This window comes from Lutra lutra, chromosome 16 (assembly GCF_902655055.1).
Source record: "Lutra lutra chromosome 16, mLutLut1.2, whole genome shotgun sequence".
Lineage (NCBI taxonomy): Eukaryota > Metazoa > Chordata > Mammalia > Carnivora > Mustelidae > Lutra > Lutra lutra.
In genome coordinates, this window is record NC_062293.1 from 58,062,899 (window position 1) to 58,078,017 (window position 15,119).

The window sequence follows — 15,119 nt, forward strand, 5'->3', positions numbered from 1 at the left end:
CAGCCTGATTCGAGGTCTAATTGAAACATTCTAATGAAGAGGAGTAAACGAAGCTGTGTTTTCCTGGACCACTCTCTGCAAGTCCCCCCCCTCCCCCCGAAAGACAGGCGTCAAGGAACTGGGTGACAATTTCTCAGCTATTTCAGGATGAGTAGTCTCTGCGGTGTTATTCTTGTCTGAGGCAGGCAGCAATAGCTCCACCTCCCTTCGTGCTGAAGACCACAGGGGCAGGAGAGCGCAGCTTAGTGCTGGGAGCAGCCCTGTGTGGGCCCTGTCACCTGCCCCAGGTTCCCGGTGAAGCATCGTGGGCTCCACACCGCCCCATCCAGGTGGTACGACACACGGGCCTTCCTGCTGTGTTCTTGATCTTGGGTTTTCAACAGGACTGTCGGAGTCTGGGATTAAAGGCTGTCAGGGAGTCATAGGGAGGGGGGATTTTTCACTGTCCTTGAGCCTCTGCGCCCGGAGAAGGGCCCCTCTTGGGTCTCAAAGACTCTACCCAGGTCCTCAGGGCATTCCAAAGTCCTCCGACCCAGAGGATGCAAGTGGGGAACAGGGGTCGGTGAGCGGCAGGCAAAAGAGGGTGAGAGAAACGGACATTTCAGTTATTAGGACCGACTTAACTTTATTCCCTTCTGATGGCTTCAAAACTGCCCTAGCCCGCCCGGTACAGCCACTCTCTCGTCTCTCATCTTACCGCTGTTCTCCTTATCAGCTCAACTCGAAATGACAAACACTTCTCGATTATTTGCTGACTTGTAGAAGAAGCACTCGCCGAGGGCTCTTGGAGCATCGAGCCAAGGTTTGAATGCCGGTCCTGAGGCTCACTAGTGCGAGGGCGTTCACAAGTGCCCGTACTGCGGGGGGCGGCGAGACAAGGCTGCAACGGGGCTTCTCAGCAGCCCCAGATGTTTGAGCCCCAGGTAGGTGCTGAGAACTTCGGCAGGACGATGTAGTATGGCCCCCCAAAAAGCTTTCCTCAAGTCCTCACCACCATACCTGCCAATGTGACCTTGGGTGAACATCGGGTCTCTGCAGTTGTATGATCAAGTTAAGAGAGGAGATCACACGGAATTAGGCTGGGCCCCCATCCAATGACTGGGAAATCTGAACACCGACACAGACATGCGGGGGAAATGCCATGTGACAACGGAGACCAAGGTTGGAGTGACATGTGTACCAGCCAAGGAACTCCAACAATTACCGGCAGACATCAGAAGCTAGGAAGAGGGACAGAAGGATTGTATCCTGGAGTATTCAGGGTGATAGAGCACAGACCTACTGAAACCCCAGGTCCAGATGTGCAGCCTCCATAACCACGAGAGGACAAATTTCTGTCCATGCAAGCCCCCCTGGCTCGTGGTAATTGATCAGCAGTCCTAGGAAACCAGTGTGGTTGGGTAGGACCCTGAGAGGCAGGAAAGAGACATCACTCTGCAGACAGAGCGGCTGGGAGCAAATGTAGCGACTTTTGAACGCAGAAGGGGTCCTTGTGGAATAATTATTAATTGGTTGTGGCTGGAACAAAGGCAACGGGGTAGAGGCAGCCAAGTGTAGTAGGAGATGGTGGAAATACAGCCTGGGGCTTCGAGTGCCAGGATGCAAAGTTTGGCCTTTGTCTTGCATGGGACAGGAAGCTATTAACATTTTTGATCGGAGTCTGAGCTGTCCCTGGTGAATTACTGTCATTAATCAGGGGGAAGATATGGCCTTCCGGTACATGGGATTTTTGTGTGTGTGTGTGTGTCCTCCTCACTAGTTTTGGCCCCAGTGATGTTCTATGGTGCTGAGCTGAGAGCCACGGGGTGGATGGCTGAAAGGTAGGGACAGAGACTAATTTGTCCCTGGATCTCCAAAACAAAGAGTAGGTAATACAGTGTATTATTTAGGACGTTAGCGGTAAGTAACAGAAACCAGGGAATTCACTGGCTCACAGGACAGGGGAGGAAACGAGAGGTATATTAGTTTGCTAGGGCTGCTGTGAAATTATGACTTACAATAAGAATTATATATGTGGTCTCCGTCCCAGCTCCTGGCACAAAGCTCCTAAAACGCTGGGAATTACCTAAGTGATGAGAGCCATAAACAGTGTCTTGTTATGTTTTTTTGAAAAGCCCCTAGGTCACCTAAGGAAGGGGGGCTGGTTGCCAGGACAACCCATCACGTGATTAGAGGGTTGGAACTTTTCATCCCCCGCCCCCCGCCCCCTGCCGCCGCAGACTTCTGGGGAGGAGAGAGGAGCTGGAGGTTGAATCAACTGTGAGAGACCCAGGATTTAATCAGTCCTGCCTATAATGATACCTCCGTAAAGACCAGAAAAGAGGGGCTTCCAGAGAGCTTCCCAGTTGGTGAACACATGGAGATTTGGGGACCGTGAGGGGTCTGGAGAGGCCATGGAAGGTCTGAGCCCCTTCCCGCACACCTGCCCTCTGCGTCTCTTCCATCCGGCTGTTTCTGAGTTCTGTCCTTTTATAATGAACCGGTAATCGAGTAAATAAAAGGTTTCTCTAGTTCTCTGAGCCTCCCTAGCAAAGTGCTCAAACCCAAGGAGGGGTCGCTGGAGCCTCCACTCTCCAGCAGGTGCATCGGAAGCAGAGTCTGCAGGGTAGACTTGGGGGGCTGAGCCCTTACCCCTTAGCTTGGGGGTCTGATGTGGTCTCCGCGTGGATAGTGCCGAAACTGAGCTGAATTGTGAGATGCCCAGGTGGTCCCTGAGAATCCCTAAGTGTGCGAGAACCCCCACATCTGGTGTCAGGGAGTGTGTGCTCGTCGTGAGAGGCGAAAAGAGAAACACAGGAGTGGTGTAGGTTTCCTCCGAGGAAGCCCGAAGGAATGACCGCACATTGGGTTGTCACATGGCGTTCTCCCTAAGTATCTGTCTCTGCTTCTTACGAGGACCCTGGATGGCCTCCGATGAGCTTGATCCTACCTGCAAAGATCTTAATGTCCAAGTCAAGTCACACAGGTGTCAGGAGTTAGGGCTTCACTGTGTCTTCATGGAGAACGCCAAGTCCACCTGCCACGGGGCTATGGCTGCCTTGAGGGGCTCAGCAATATCATTGGGGGTCTCCTGACTGCTCAGAGAGGCTCTCTGCCCCAGGGCGTGAGCGTACCGGGATGGGACGCGGAGGCTTGGGCAGGGAGGCCCAGTGTTGCCTGCTCATAGTTGCTAAGAGCCAGGAAAGGTGAGATCAAAGCATGTTAGGTGCATGGGGGTAAATCAGAGACCAAGTCAAGATAGTCTGGACAAGGAGCAGGGATGGAGGAGGCGGGAAGCTCCAGTGCAGAGCTTTCACGGCCCCGACACCCTGTCCCCTGGTCGGGCAGGCAGCTCTTTTGAAAGGGTCCAGTAAAGAACAGGTGCGGAACATGAGCTTGTTACCTATACTTCCGTGATTAAAATAAAGAGCAGGTGCCCAAGGCCAGTCGGAAGGAAGGTTACTCTCTTTCTGTACAGCTTCCCATCTCCTTCCAGGCAGAATCTGCTGCTCTCCCTACCCAGCTTCCAGTGCCCATTCCCTCGGTGACAACCCCATCACCCCCCACTACCGCCTCGCTCCGGCTCCGGGCATCCTCTGAAAACCCCAGAACAGGGCCATCCGCGCGGTCCAGCCTCCCCTCGGCCACCGCGATTGGCTCTGGAAAGGCTTCCTGGGTGTCTGGTGGATCCTCATCCCCAGACTTTTTCTGGAACTCCTGGTACAGAGAAGCGTTCTTTTCCGCGGGGGTTGCTAAACCGGGAGGGTGTAAGTGTGAGGCTGCCGGGGGCCCATCTGTGGCGCCACCTGGGAGCGCCTGCTTCTGAAAGAAACCAAGATGGAGGGAAAGGGGGCTGAGAAATGGGAGAGAACCCAGGCCTGGCAACAGGCTTGGGGGAAAGTTGGATCTGGCCCCGCCAGGCTGGGGGAGGGGAACCAGTAGTTTACAGGGATGTGACAACAGAATGAGACCCCAGTCATCCCTTTGTCCACCTGTCTGTCCAACAAAGACTTACGTGGGGTCTTCCCAGAGCCAGGTTCTTTGCCAGTTTCTTTTAATCTTTTTATTACTCTTTTTGCTCATTTCGATCATGAGTTTAAAATAAGTAAGAGGGCACCTGGGGGTCTCAGTTCCTTCAGCATCCGACTCTGGGTCATGATCTCAGGGTCCTGGGATCGAGCCCTGTTGGGTTCTACACTAGGTGCAAGCCCGCCTGGGACTCTGTCTCCCCCCACCCCCCGCTTCTCCCCACTCCACTCACACTCCCTCTCTCTCTGTCAAAATAAAATAAAAATTTTAAAATAAAGTAAGTAAATAAGATGGGGGCCCTGTCTGCAAGGATTCCCTGCTCTATGAGGAACGCTAAAGGCATGTTTCCAAATTATAATGTTAAATGGAGGCTCGTTCCCAGAGGAGGAACTGCCTGAACAAAATAAAAACCATAAAGTGACAAAGGGGGCAGGCCAAAAGTTACACGCCGTGAAACATAAGAAATCCAAGGGGAGGAGCACCTGGGTGGCTCAGTGGGTTAAAGCCTCTGCCTTTGGCTCAGATCATGATCCCAGGGTCCTGGGATCGAGCCCTGCATCGGGCTCCTTGCTCCGTGGGAAGCCTGCTTCTTCCTCTCTCTGCCTACCTCTCTGCCTGCTTGTGATCTCTGTCTGTCAAATAAATAAATTAAATCTTAAAAAAAAAAAAAAAGAAATCTGAGGGGGAAATCAGACAGCCTTGAAAATTGGGCTCAGGGACAGGTCGTGTAAGACCAGTGAGGCCAGCGGAAGGGGTTGGGCTGCATTCTGTTGACAGTAACTTTTTATTTTATTTTATTTTTATATTTTTTAAGAAAGATTTTATGTATTTATTTGACAGAGATCACAAGTAGGCAGAGAGGCAGGCGGAGCGGGAGGGGGAAGCAGGCTCTCCGCAGAGCAGAGAGCCTGGCTCGGGGCTTGATCCCCCCTGAGACCATGACCTGAGCTGAAGGCAGAGGCTTAATTAACCCTCTGAGCCACCCAGGCGCCCCGACAGTAACTTTTTATTTTAAAGCAGGAGCCTCGCGTGGTGTCCCCAGAAGCAAACACCGAGTAGAGCGTGGTCACAAGGGCAGGAGACTAAACACAGGAAGCAGTGTTGTGGGTAAGAAGCTGTAAGTTCCCGCTCAGGTGGGGGAATGTTCTGGTTATCAGTTGCTGCATTATCAAATCACCCCAACATTTAATGGCTAAAGATAACAGTTTTATTATATCTCATAGTTTTAGAGATCAGGATTTCGGGCTCAGCTGCAGGTGCACAGACCCGCCCAGGCTGCCTGTCGGTCCCCGTAACACCAGCCCAAGTCACTCGGGGGGTTCAGCCAGTGGGCTTGGAAGGTCTGGAGTGTCCCAGAGAGCTTCTCACTTTGCTTTGGCTCTTTGGCAGGAGTGGCTGGACAGCTGATCTCCGTTGGGCTCCTCTCCCTCTCTATGCGGTCTCAGGGTTTGTCTGCAGCCCACACTCTCAGAGAGAGTGTTTTCAGAGACAGGAAACAGGCATTGCCTACCTCTTAAATCCTGGGCCTGGAGACAAGCACAACATCCCTTCCACTGTATTCTATTAGCTGAAGTAACTCAGTGTCCTCTCTCGTCCGGGGATGGAGACCTCCTGGTCTCCACCCTGGGTATAGGGTCTCCCAGTATTCTCTGTCCCCCTCTCTCCATGCCCTGGAGTGGGGGCATGGATTTTGCACCCCAGTGGGAGCATTTCCAGAAATGTGGCCATCTCTGGGGCACCTAGGTGGCTCAGTCGGTTAAGTCCAGCTCTTGCTTTTGGCTCAGGTCATGATTCAGTGTCGTGAGATCAAGCCACACGTCGGGCTCCCAGCTGAGCGCGAAGTCTGCTTGAGATTCTCTCTCTCCCTTTCCCGCTGCCCCTCCCCCTGCTCATTCTCTCTCTCTCTCTCTCTCAAATAAGTCATCTTTAAAAGCAAATTATGGCCATCGTTCATCACCGCAGGTAATAACAGTGGGAATGAGAAATGACGGATTAAATATATGTCAGAGAGGAAGAAGTCACAGGACCCGGGCAAGTGCCTAGTCTCTCCTCCACCACATGCCGGACAATGTCACAGTCGGGGGGACACAGCAGGAAACAGAGAGAACCCCTGCTCCCTCGGAGCTCTACGAGCTGCTGGATTGCAACGCAGACAAGACACTGCGTTTCCCGCTCTGTGTACCGGGCAGGATGGTGGTGCCATCGTCAGAGGGGACTGAGCAGGCCGGTGTCGATCGAGCTTGACAGCATCACTGAGAAGCCGGGTGTCAGGACTCCCCCGGCTGCAGGCATCACACGGTCACATCTGACTCCGAGCTCTTGCGGAAACCCAGGATTTGGCTCTGACCACAGGCAGTGCCTTCAGTATTACAAAGAGAAAGATGGGCACTGTGTCAGCTCTGTAGGTTTCCAACCTTTGTTGGCCAAGAAAAGCATGTGGAATCTTGTAAATGCAGAGTCTGCTGTTGGCCATACCACGGACACGGAGGCCTCTGATGTCAAAGCCCCACGTCTGACATGCTCAGCTTGCGTTCCCCAGGAGCGTTTACTGGAGAACCTCTCCAATGACCCCTATTTTATTTTATTTTTTAAAGAAGATGCATTTTTATTTACTTACTTATTTTAAAATTTTTTAATTTATTTTTTACTTAAAATTTTTTTCTTTTTTCTTTTTTTTTTTTTTTTCTGAGAGAGAAAGAGAGAGTGCACACACCCAAGCCAGAGGTGGGGGGCACGGAGTGAGAGGGAAGGAGCGAGTCTTAAGCAGGCTCCACACCCAGCGTGGAGCCCGACACAGGGCTCGACCTCACAACCCTGAGATCATGACCTGAGGCAAAATGAAGAAACAGTTGCTTAACTGACAGAGCCACCCAGGCACCCCACTGACCCCTATTTCAAAGAAACAGAAATTGCTGGCATTAAGAAACTGTTTGGGGGTCTTTGAGAATTCAGATGCGTTTTATTTCCAGGTAGACTCAAATGCCGGTGATACATTATTGAGCTTCAAGAAATAAAAGCAAACCAGAGAGCAACACTTAGAACATTTGTGGGAAAAGTTTTATGTACGGCTGCATAGCAAAAGGCATGGAAGGAAACTGTATCAACCGGGAGAGGGGAGGATAGATCCCAGTGATGAATCAGTAAAGGTTTACTGTGTATCGCAGTGTATCGTGTGCGGGGTGTGGCTCTGTCATCTTTACTCTGGGATTCAACCTTCTTCTGGAGCATCACTCCTCTCGTGGCAGAGAGAAAAGAGAGCTATGTGCTGGCTCTTCATTGGACTGGTCACTTCTGCTCATAGGTTCATTGGTCAGACGAGTCCAGGTCTAAGCCTGACATCAGCAGGGAGCGGGCGTGGGTCCCCTCCTCAGAGCAGTGCAGCGACAATGTGTGGTGGTAATTCAAAACACGACGCCAGAAGCCATTTGAGCCCTGTTCATTCCTCCCGAAGTCGTGGTGCCGGGGAGTGAAGGAAGTGTTGCTTTTCACTTTCTCCACTTCTGTAGTATTTAAATCTTTCCAAAGGCATGCACTATTCATGTAATCAAAAATGCCTTTTTGGAACCTTATTTATTTTTTACTGTATTATGGAAAAATTCAAAGACCGGCAAAAGCAGAGAGGAATGGTATGGTAAGAACCACCCCCCATTACCTATTGGTCCCCCAGCTTCCAACAATTTTTTTTTAAAGATTTCATTTATTTATTTGACAGAGAGAGACATAGTGAGAGAGGGAGCACAAGCAAGGTGAGTGGGAGAAGGAGAAGCAGGCTTCCCACTGAGCAAGGAACCCGATGCGGGGCTCGATCTCAGGACTCTGGGATCATGACCTGAGGAGAGGGCAGACGCCCAACGACTGAGCCACCCAGGCACCCCAACAATTCTTAACTCATGGACAAACTTGGTTCAACAGTGACTATCCACTCCTTCTCCCAGATTATTTTGAGTGAGTTCCAACATTGTATTATTTTCTCTTAAATATTTAAGTATGTATCTCTAGATTCTTTGTAAAAATAACCACAATATCAAAATCATGCCTAAAACATTTATGATGATTCCTTACTATCATCAAATAGCCGATCAGTGTTCAATTTTTCCCAATTTTTTGTATATAACGTAAACACATACATATGTTTTTAACATATATTTATATATAATTTTTTTTTACAGTTCGTTTGACTTAAGTTCCAAATAAGGTCCGTACGTTATACTTATTGATAGGTCATCTCTTGACCCTGACCTACAGATCCTACAATCTCTCTTTCTCCCTTCTCCTCAATTTCCTTACAATTTATTGTTGAAGAAACTGTGTCCCTGGTCCTACAAACTTGCACGAATCTTGCAGATTGCTTTCCTGCAGTGATGTTTAACATTTGTGTCTGTTCTTTGTATTTCTGGTAAGCTGGTAGTGAGACCCAGAAGCTCAATTGGATTTAGGTTGGTGATGTACATATGACGTTACGGTGTATATTTTATTTGGATCGCACACTTCTACCACGAGACACAAGGTGGGTTGCTTTCCTCTTTGTGACTTCACATCTCTTGATGACGATTGCCTCCATCTGATATCTTCAGGGCTCGCAAAGAAGCACCATTCCAGCTCTATCAATCCTTTGTCATTTTTTCACTGCAATACTTCTATAAAGAGAAAACGTCTCGCTCCTCCACTCTTAGGCTGCCTACCAAGGTGCGGTTCGTACAAGGAAAGGCAAGAGGAACACTTGATTTTTTTTTTTTACCTCTATTTTACCTCTGTTTTCCAAATCGTGACATTGTTTGCTTACCTAAGTCTTCACAGTTAACCAATGAATTCCCTTTTTTGGTTGTTTTCATCGCTATGAACTCATGTATCTAAATTCGTATTTAACATGTTTCGATGCACTGACATCATTATCAGGACGCCTGATGAATTAAATCATGCCTCCCGATTTAATTCTGAGTCCTTTTGCCGTAGCCTTAGTCTTTGATATTTTGTTTCCAAGTTCTTCTTGTGTATTCCTGCCTCCGACCTGGAAGGGGTCATTTCTCCAAGGAGCCCTGCTTTCTTTAATGGGAGACGGTGTGTGTTTACTGCAGTTTGTATTCCCCCGGGTGTGCTCATTGTTTCTCGGCCTTTCTGGCGGGCAGAGCCAGGAAATACAGCTGAGCCTTGAACAATGCAGGGGTTGGGGGCACCCAAGCCCCTTACAGTTGAAAACCCACGTACATAACTCTTGACTCCCAAGAAAGGTAATGGAGGCTTAGCCCGAGGCAGACCGAAGCCTTACCAGTAACAGTCAACTACCACATACTTTGTATGTCCTACATTTCTCTGCTGTATTCTTACATAAAGTAAGCCAGAGAAAAGGACATGTGAAGAAAATCATAAAGAAGAGAAAATACATGTACTGAACTGTACTGTGTTGATCAAAAAATTCCACCTGTGAGTGGATCCACACATTTCAGACCTCCGTGGTGCTAGGGTCAGCTGTATTTTTTTTTTTAATGACAAGATATTATCATCAATTCTTGCTAAAACTTCTGATTCAAAGTCAATATTGCCATGTTTTTCCTTAGCCTTGTCTGTCTTCTGTTGTGAACCTGCACGGATCTCCTACACGGAAATCCTCGTTCAGGATAATGTCACAGAGTTGCCCTTACTTACATCGCTGAACCGAGCATCAACACTACCACCGACAGTGTGATTATGGAAATGGTTCAGGATTACTCTCCTTCCCCCTTCTTCCTTCTGTCCTTCCTTCTCCTTCTCCTCTTCCTCCTCCTCCTCCTTCTTCTTCTGACAATTCTTTTGTCCTTGGACTATCCCCCTTGGAGAGTACACTCAAGTTTCTATGCTTTCATATCACTTCAAATAGCTTTTCTCTATGCGGTTATGCCTTGGACAAAGAGTTAGGTTAATTTCTTTTATCTACTATAGATTTTTTTTTTAAAGATTTTATTTATTTATTTGACAGAGAGAGAGATCACAAGTAGACAGAGAGGCAGGCAGAGAGAGAGAGAGAGGGAAGCAGGCTTCCTGCTGAGCAGAGAGCCCGATGCGGGGCTCGATCCCAGGACCCTGAGATCATGACCTGAGCCGAAGGCAGCGGCTTAACCCACTGAGCCACCCAGGCGCCCCTACTATAGATTTTTAGCGATGACTCTTTCCCAAAACTTTCATTTGGTTATAGTTATATCAAGTATTTCCCTGGTTCCAAAGTCATATCTACAAAACAAAGTATATTTAGAAAAGCCCAACTTCTCTCCTTGTCTCTCGACCCCAATCCCTCTCTCTCCCTCTGGGTACTTAAATATATATAATATAAAAATACATATTATAAATCTATAAAATATTTATTACATATACATATATATGTATATAGCATACACTTTATGATCAAAAATTTTTTTTAAAGATTTTATTTATTTATTTGACAGAGAGAGATCACAAGCAGGCAGAGAGGCAGGCAGAGAGACAGGAGGAAGCAGGCTCCCCGCTGAGCAGAGAGCCCGACGTGGGACTCGATCCCAGGACTCCGAGATCATGACCTGAGCCGAAGGCAGCGGCTTAACCCACTGAGCCACCCAGGCGCCCCTATGATCAAAATTTTTTTAAAAGTTGTCGGGCCTGGGTGGCTCAGTGGGTTAAGCAACTGCCTTCGGCTCAGAGTCCCGGGATTGAGTCCCACATTAGGCTCCCAGCTCCATGGGGAGTCTGCTTCTCCCTCTGAACTCCCCCTGCCATGCTCTCTCTCTCACTCTGTCTCTCTCAAAAAAATAAATAAAATCTTAAAAAAAAAGAAGCTCCTAATAGATTAGAGATATGAACCTTTTTGTCTGCCAACACCTGCCATCCTTCTCTAGACTAGACTCCAGATTCAGTTTGCAGAACTCAACAGAATATAGGCACCATCCGTGCTCCCAAAGGAGCTTAAACAATTTAACAACAACAAAAGATATAAGCAGTTTGATGAAACAGTAAGGAAAGAGAGATCTCGAAGGAGAACAGAATTCATTGCTGGGTATAATGACTCCCTGCCTGCCGCAACATGGGGCTCGAACTTAGGATCTCAAAATCAAGAGTCACATGTCCTACCAGCTGAGTCACACCCACCCCACCCCCCCGCCAAGGACTATTTAAATCCTCAGATCAGACAGAGAGTCCATTGGATTAATTCACTTCACCCCATCACAGGTGAACGGAGCCAGCCGGAGACTTGGGAAGAAGACCAGATTCGTTATAGATAGAATAACAAATTTCCGTCTTCTTACACTTCTCAGTTGCAGTAGCGCTAGAAACGTCAGCCCTGCTGTCTCCCAATACCACTTCCTAGAGCTGTTGGAAGGATGATAGGGGCTCAGCACAGCGCCCGGCTCGTAATGAGTACCTAGCACACGCTAGCCGTCATTATTAGGGGATCACAAAGTAGTTGCTGAGGGAGGGGGTGAAAACAGAATCAAAGGACAAAGGGCAAACCCATTGGCAACCATCCTCGGCAGTCATGGTAAGCGCCACGAGAGGGTCAGGCGAGCCCAGTGCCCCGTGCCTTCCTACTGAAAGCCACGAGCATCCCCTGCCTGGACCCACATTCCCGAGCAGGAACTGCTCTGTGCGTGCCACTCTGGCCCCCAGAGCCCTTGGCTGTGTTTCTTTGACAGTTATAACTCAGGAATTCAGCTTATTTTGGGTAAAATCCCTGGACGTCCAAGTTCAGATCTCCATCGGAGCCACATTTTCCAATGAGTAACCCCGTCCAATATAACTCCTGGCAAGCGACCCCATCCGTCGCTGCTGCAAGAATGTGCCGTCATGCATGGTAAACAGTAAGACCGCTGCATGGGGCTTGACTCATCTGTCAGGGCAGGGGTATTTTGAAACCTTGACCTCACTTGCAAACATGTGTCTGCACATACCTTTTGTCAGAGGCAAATTTTCCGTTCCCAGTTTAGCTCCTCCAAATTCTGCCCCCTGCAATGAAAGATGTAGCTATGAAGAGAGATAGAGGAACTTTTAATAGACCTTGACTCCAGGTGTGTCCAGGAGAGCTCATCTGTCTCTCGGCCAACTTCCTGTTGACTCAGGAGCTGGGACGAGGGAGACAAGGGAGCAAGAATGACAATAGCTGTCATCTACTGAGGGGTTACCTGCTTGCCAGGCACCGGGCTTACCCGCCCCTGAACCTACATCATGACCCTGACGTGCAGGAAGTTGATGCAGACCCAGAGAGGCTGAGGGACTTGTCCAGGTTCAAGTCCCTCCCGAGCTGATGTTTGAGCTCATGCTGTGTCTCCAAAGCGTCTCTGTTTAACCAGTATGCTAAACGTTCCCTGGATATTACCTGCTTCTAGCACAAACCCAGCATCTGGCCCCCAGCTAGGGATCTGGAAGAAGTTTTAAGCATTTTCACAGGCTGTCAGGCATTGTAGGGAAGAGAAGATAACTGGAGGTCTCTTTGATTCACGAATAGACACTTTGGGGAGAAAAATGGGCATCCTTCTATTTGAGTCTTTCTCAGGCTTCTCGATGTAGCTCCCACTATCTTAATGCTCTTTGCCCACTTCTCCATACTTGTGTCCAAACTGAGCACCAGCGCCATTTCCCTGCGCTCTTTCCCGACCCTCCCCAACCCCCACCTAAACACATTAGCAACTCGGGAATTCTGTGACCCTTCCTGAGATGCTCTGCCCTACTTTTCTCCACACACAATAGGAGCTCTGCACACAGTAGGTGCACCACAAAATTGCCAAGGCCGACGATGCCGATGTGCAGAGAACCCCGGGTGGAGAGTGGGCAAGCGGCTAAGGGCGATTCCTGGCTCAGCCTGACCTGCTGTGAGCTCCCTGGCAAGGCTCTGACTCGGCACCGCGTCTGTGAACCCGGGACCGGGGGCCTCCTACAGCCTCCTCCACCCGTAAAGGTCCAGATTCCTTCAACGGAAAGTTGCGTTGCTATCAGTGGGCTCACAGCCATTGATGCTCTCAATAGAAGGAAATTAGGAAATCTCCTTTTATGAGCACATCTAAGGGCAGAGCAGGAACTACCATTTCCTAATGGGCCCAAAATGCTGCACAATGAACTCTGAAAACTTGATTTTAACATTGGCGGGGGGGGGGGGGTAGTGAGGGCGTTTGCGTGAGCTCCCCAGCGGTGTTTCTCACCCAGGAGAGTTTCCGCAAGGCTTCCTGCCACACCATCCCATGATCCCGTGGATGGCTTCGCAGCCATCTGTGGCCAGACTTCTTTCAAGAAGAAAATGAGTCAGGGGATCTGGAATATTCTTGCTCAGATACAAATGGGATCCCAACAGACATCTTTCAGGCAACCTGCCAGGTGCCTTGGGGATATGAAGTTAAGCAAGGAGTGTTGTTGTTGTTGATTGTCCCCTGAAGATGCTCATAATCCAGAAAAAAAAAAGTCTTGAATAACCTGAGCACTGGAAAGATTATGATCAATGTTATAAGGAAGGGACCTGGGCAGGAATGGAACCTGGGTCCATGAGCCTCCCTCACAAAATTAACTATGATGTCGTGTGTGCACCTGTGCCTTTAAAGGGTGAGGAGAGACTGCCCACAGGTCCCGGGAGAGTCTCAAAGTGTGCGGTGATTTCCTCCCGCCAAAACTCTAGCAGAATTTGAGACTCTAGAAACAAAAAGAAAAAAATAATAATTACATTTGGTTGGGTGGGAGGGGGGATGGGGAGCAGAGGTGAGGCCCATTGGAGGAGGAGGTACAAGAGACAAGCTTCCAAGAATAGACGGAATTTTGATAGGTACAGATCTGGGGAAGGCCCTGGAAAGAGAGAGAAAGCATTGAGACCAAATCAGGGTGGTTGGTGGCCAAGCCTGAGGGTATGTTCGAGGAATTAGGATTAATCCAGTTTGCTGAGTCATCAGGACAAGGTGGAGATGAGAATACCAGAGCAACTGGGGGGATTTGGGATCACGAGCTGAACCAATTATCGGCTATTGATTACGTATTTGGAGGACGGGGCCATACTTTGTGTTCTGCCTTCAGGGAGGGACGATACTGCCCTGAAGAAGCTTAAATTGTAATTTAGAGGAGAGGTGTGAGCAGGCAGGAAACAAGTAGGCTTAAGGACAACAGGAACTCAAAGAAACTTTGGCTGGAGTGTTGCATGAAGCTTCGGGGAGGAGGGGAGTTGGCTCAGCCCATACGCTGGGGAGAACCTGGCCCGGTGGCTGAGTAGAGAAGGGACCTCTCCAACTGGAAACAGCACCAGCAAAGGAGGGAAAATGGCCAGAAAGAAGCAAAGTGGGTGGGGAAGACCAAGAAGAGGCCATTATGGAGAAAGCCACCCCGTTGAAAGGGAGGAGACAAGAATTTGGACAGGTAAGTTGAGACCACCTTGGGCGGGGTTGTGAACATCACGCTGAATAATTTCTTATTTTCTCTAGGATCTCACGTCCTTTCCTCTAAGATCCAGCCCTCCCAGTATAAGTCATATCAACAAAAATGACTTTTGAGGGGTGCCTGGGTGGCTCAGTCGTTGGGCTTCTGCCTTTGGCTCGGGTCATGATCCCAGGGTCCTGGGATCGAGTCCCACATTGGGCTCCTTGCTCAGAAGGAAGTCTGCTTCTCCCTCTCCCACTCCCCCTGCTTGTGTTCCCTCTCTCGCTGTGTCTCTCTCTGTCAAATAAATAAATAAAATCTTTTTTAAGAAATGATCTGTAGATGTTAGTTATGGAGGATTTCAAATATATGCTAACGTAGAGAGACCAGTAGTACAACAGAATGAATGTTTACGCTCCCCTGCCAAGTTTGTATGTTGAAATCGTAGCCCCTCCTGTGATGGGGCTAGGAAGCAGGCCTCTGGGCGGTGAGTAGGTCCAAAGGGCGGAGCCCTTGGGAATGGGACTAGTGCCCTTCCTTTTTAAAGACCCCGGAGAGCTCCTTGCTCTTCCAACCATGTGACGACGCAGCCAGGAGACTGGTGTCTACAAACCAGGAAGCGGCCCTCACCAGACAGCAAATATGCTGACTTGGGCTTCCAGCCTCCAGACTGTGCGAAATGAATTTCTGTTGTTTATAAACCACCAATTCTATGGAATCCTTTTAGAGTAGCCTAACTGGACTAAGACAGGTAATCACGAACCCCCCTCTGCCCAGCGCCC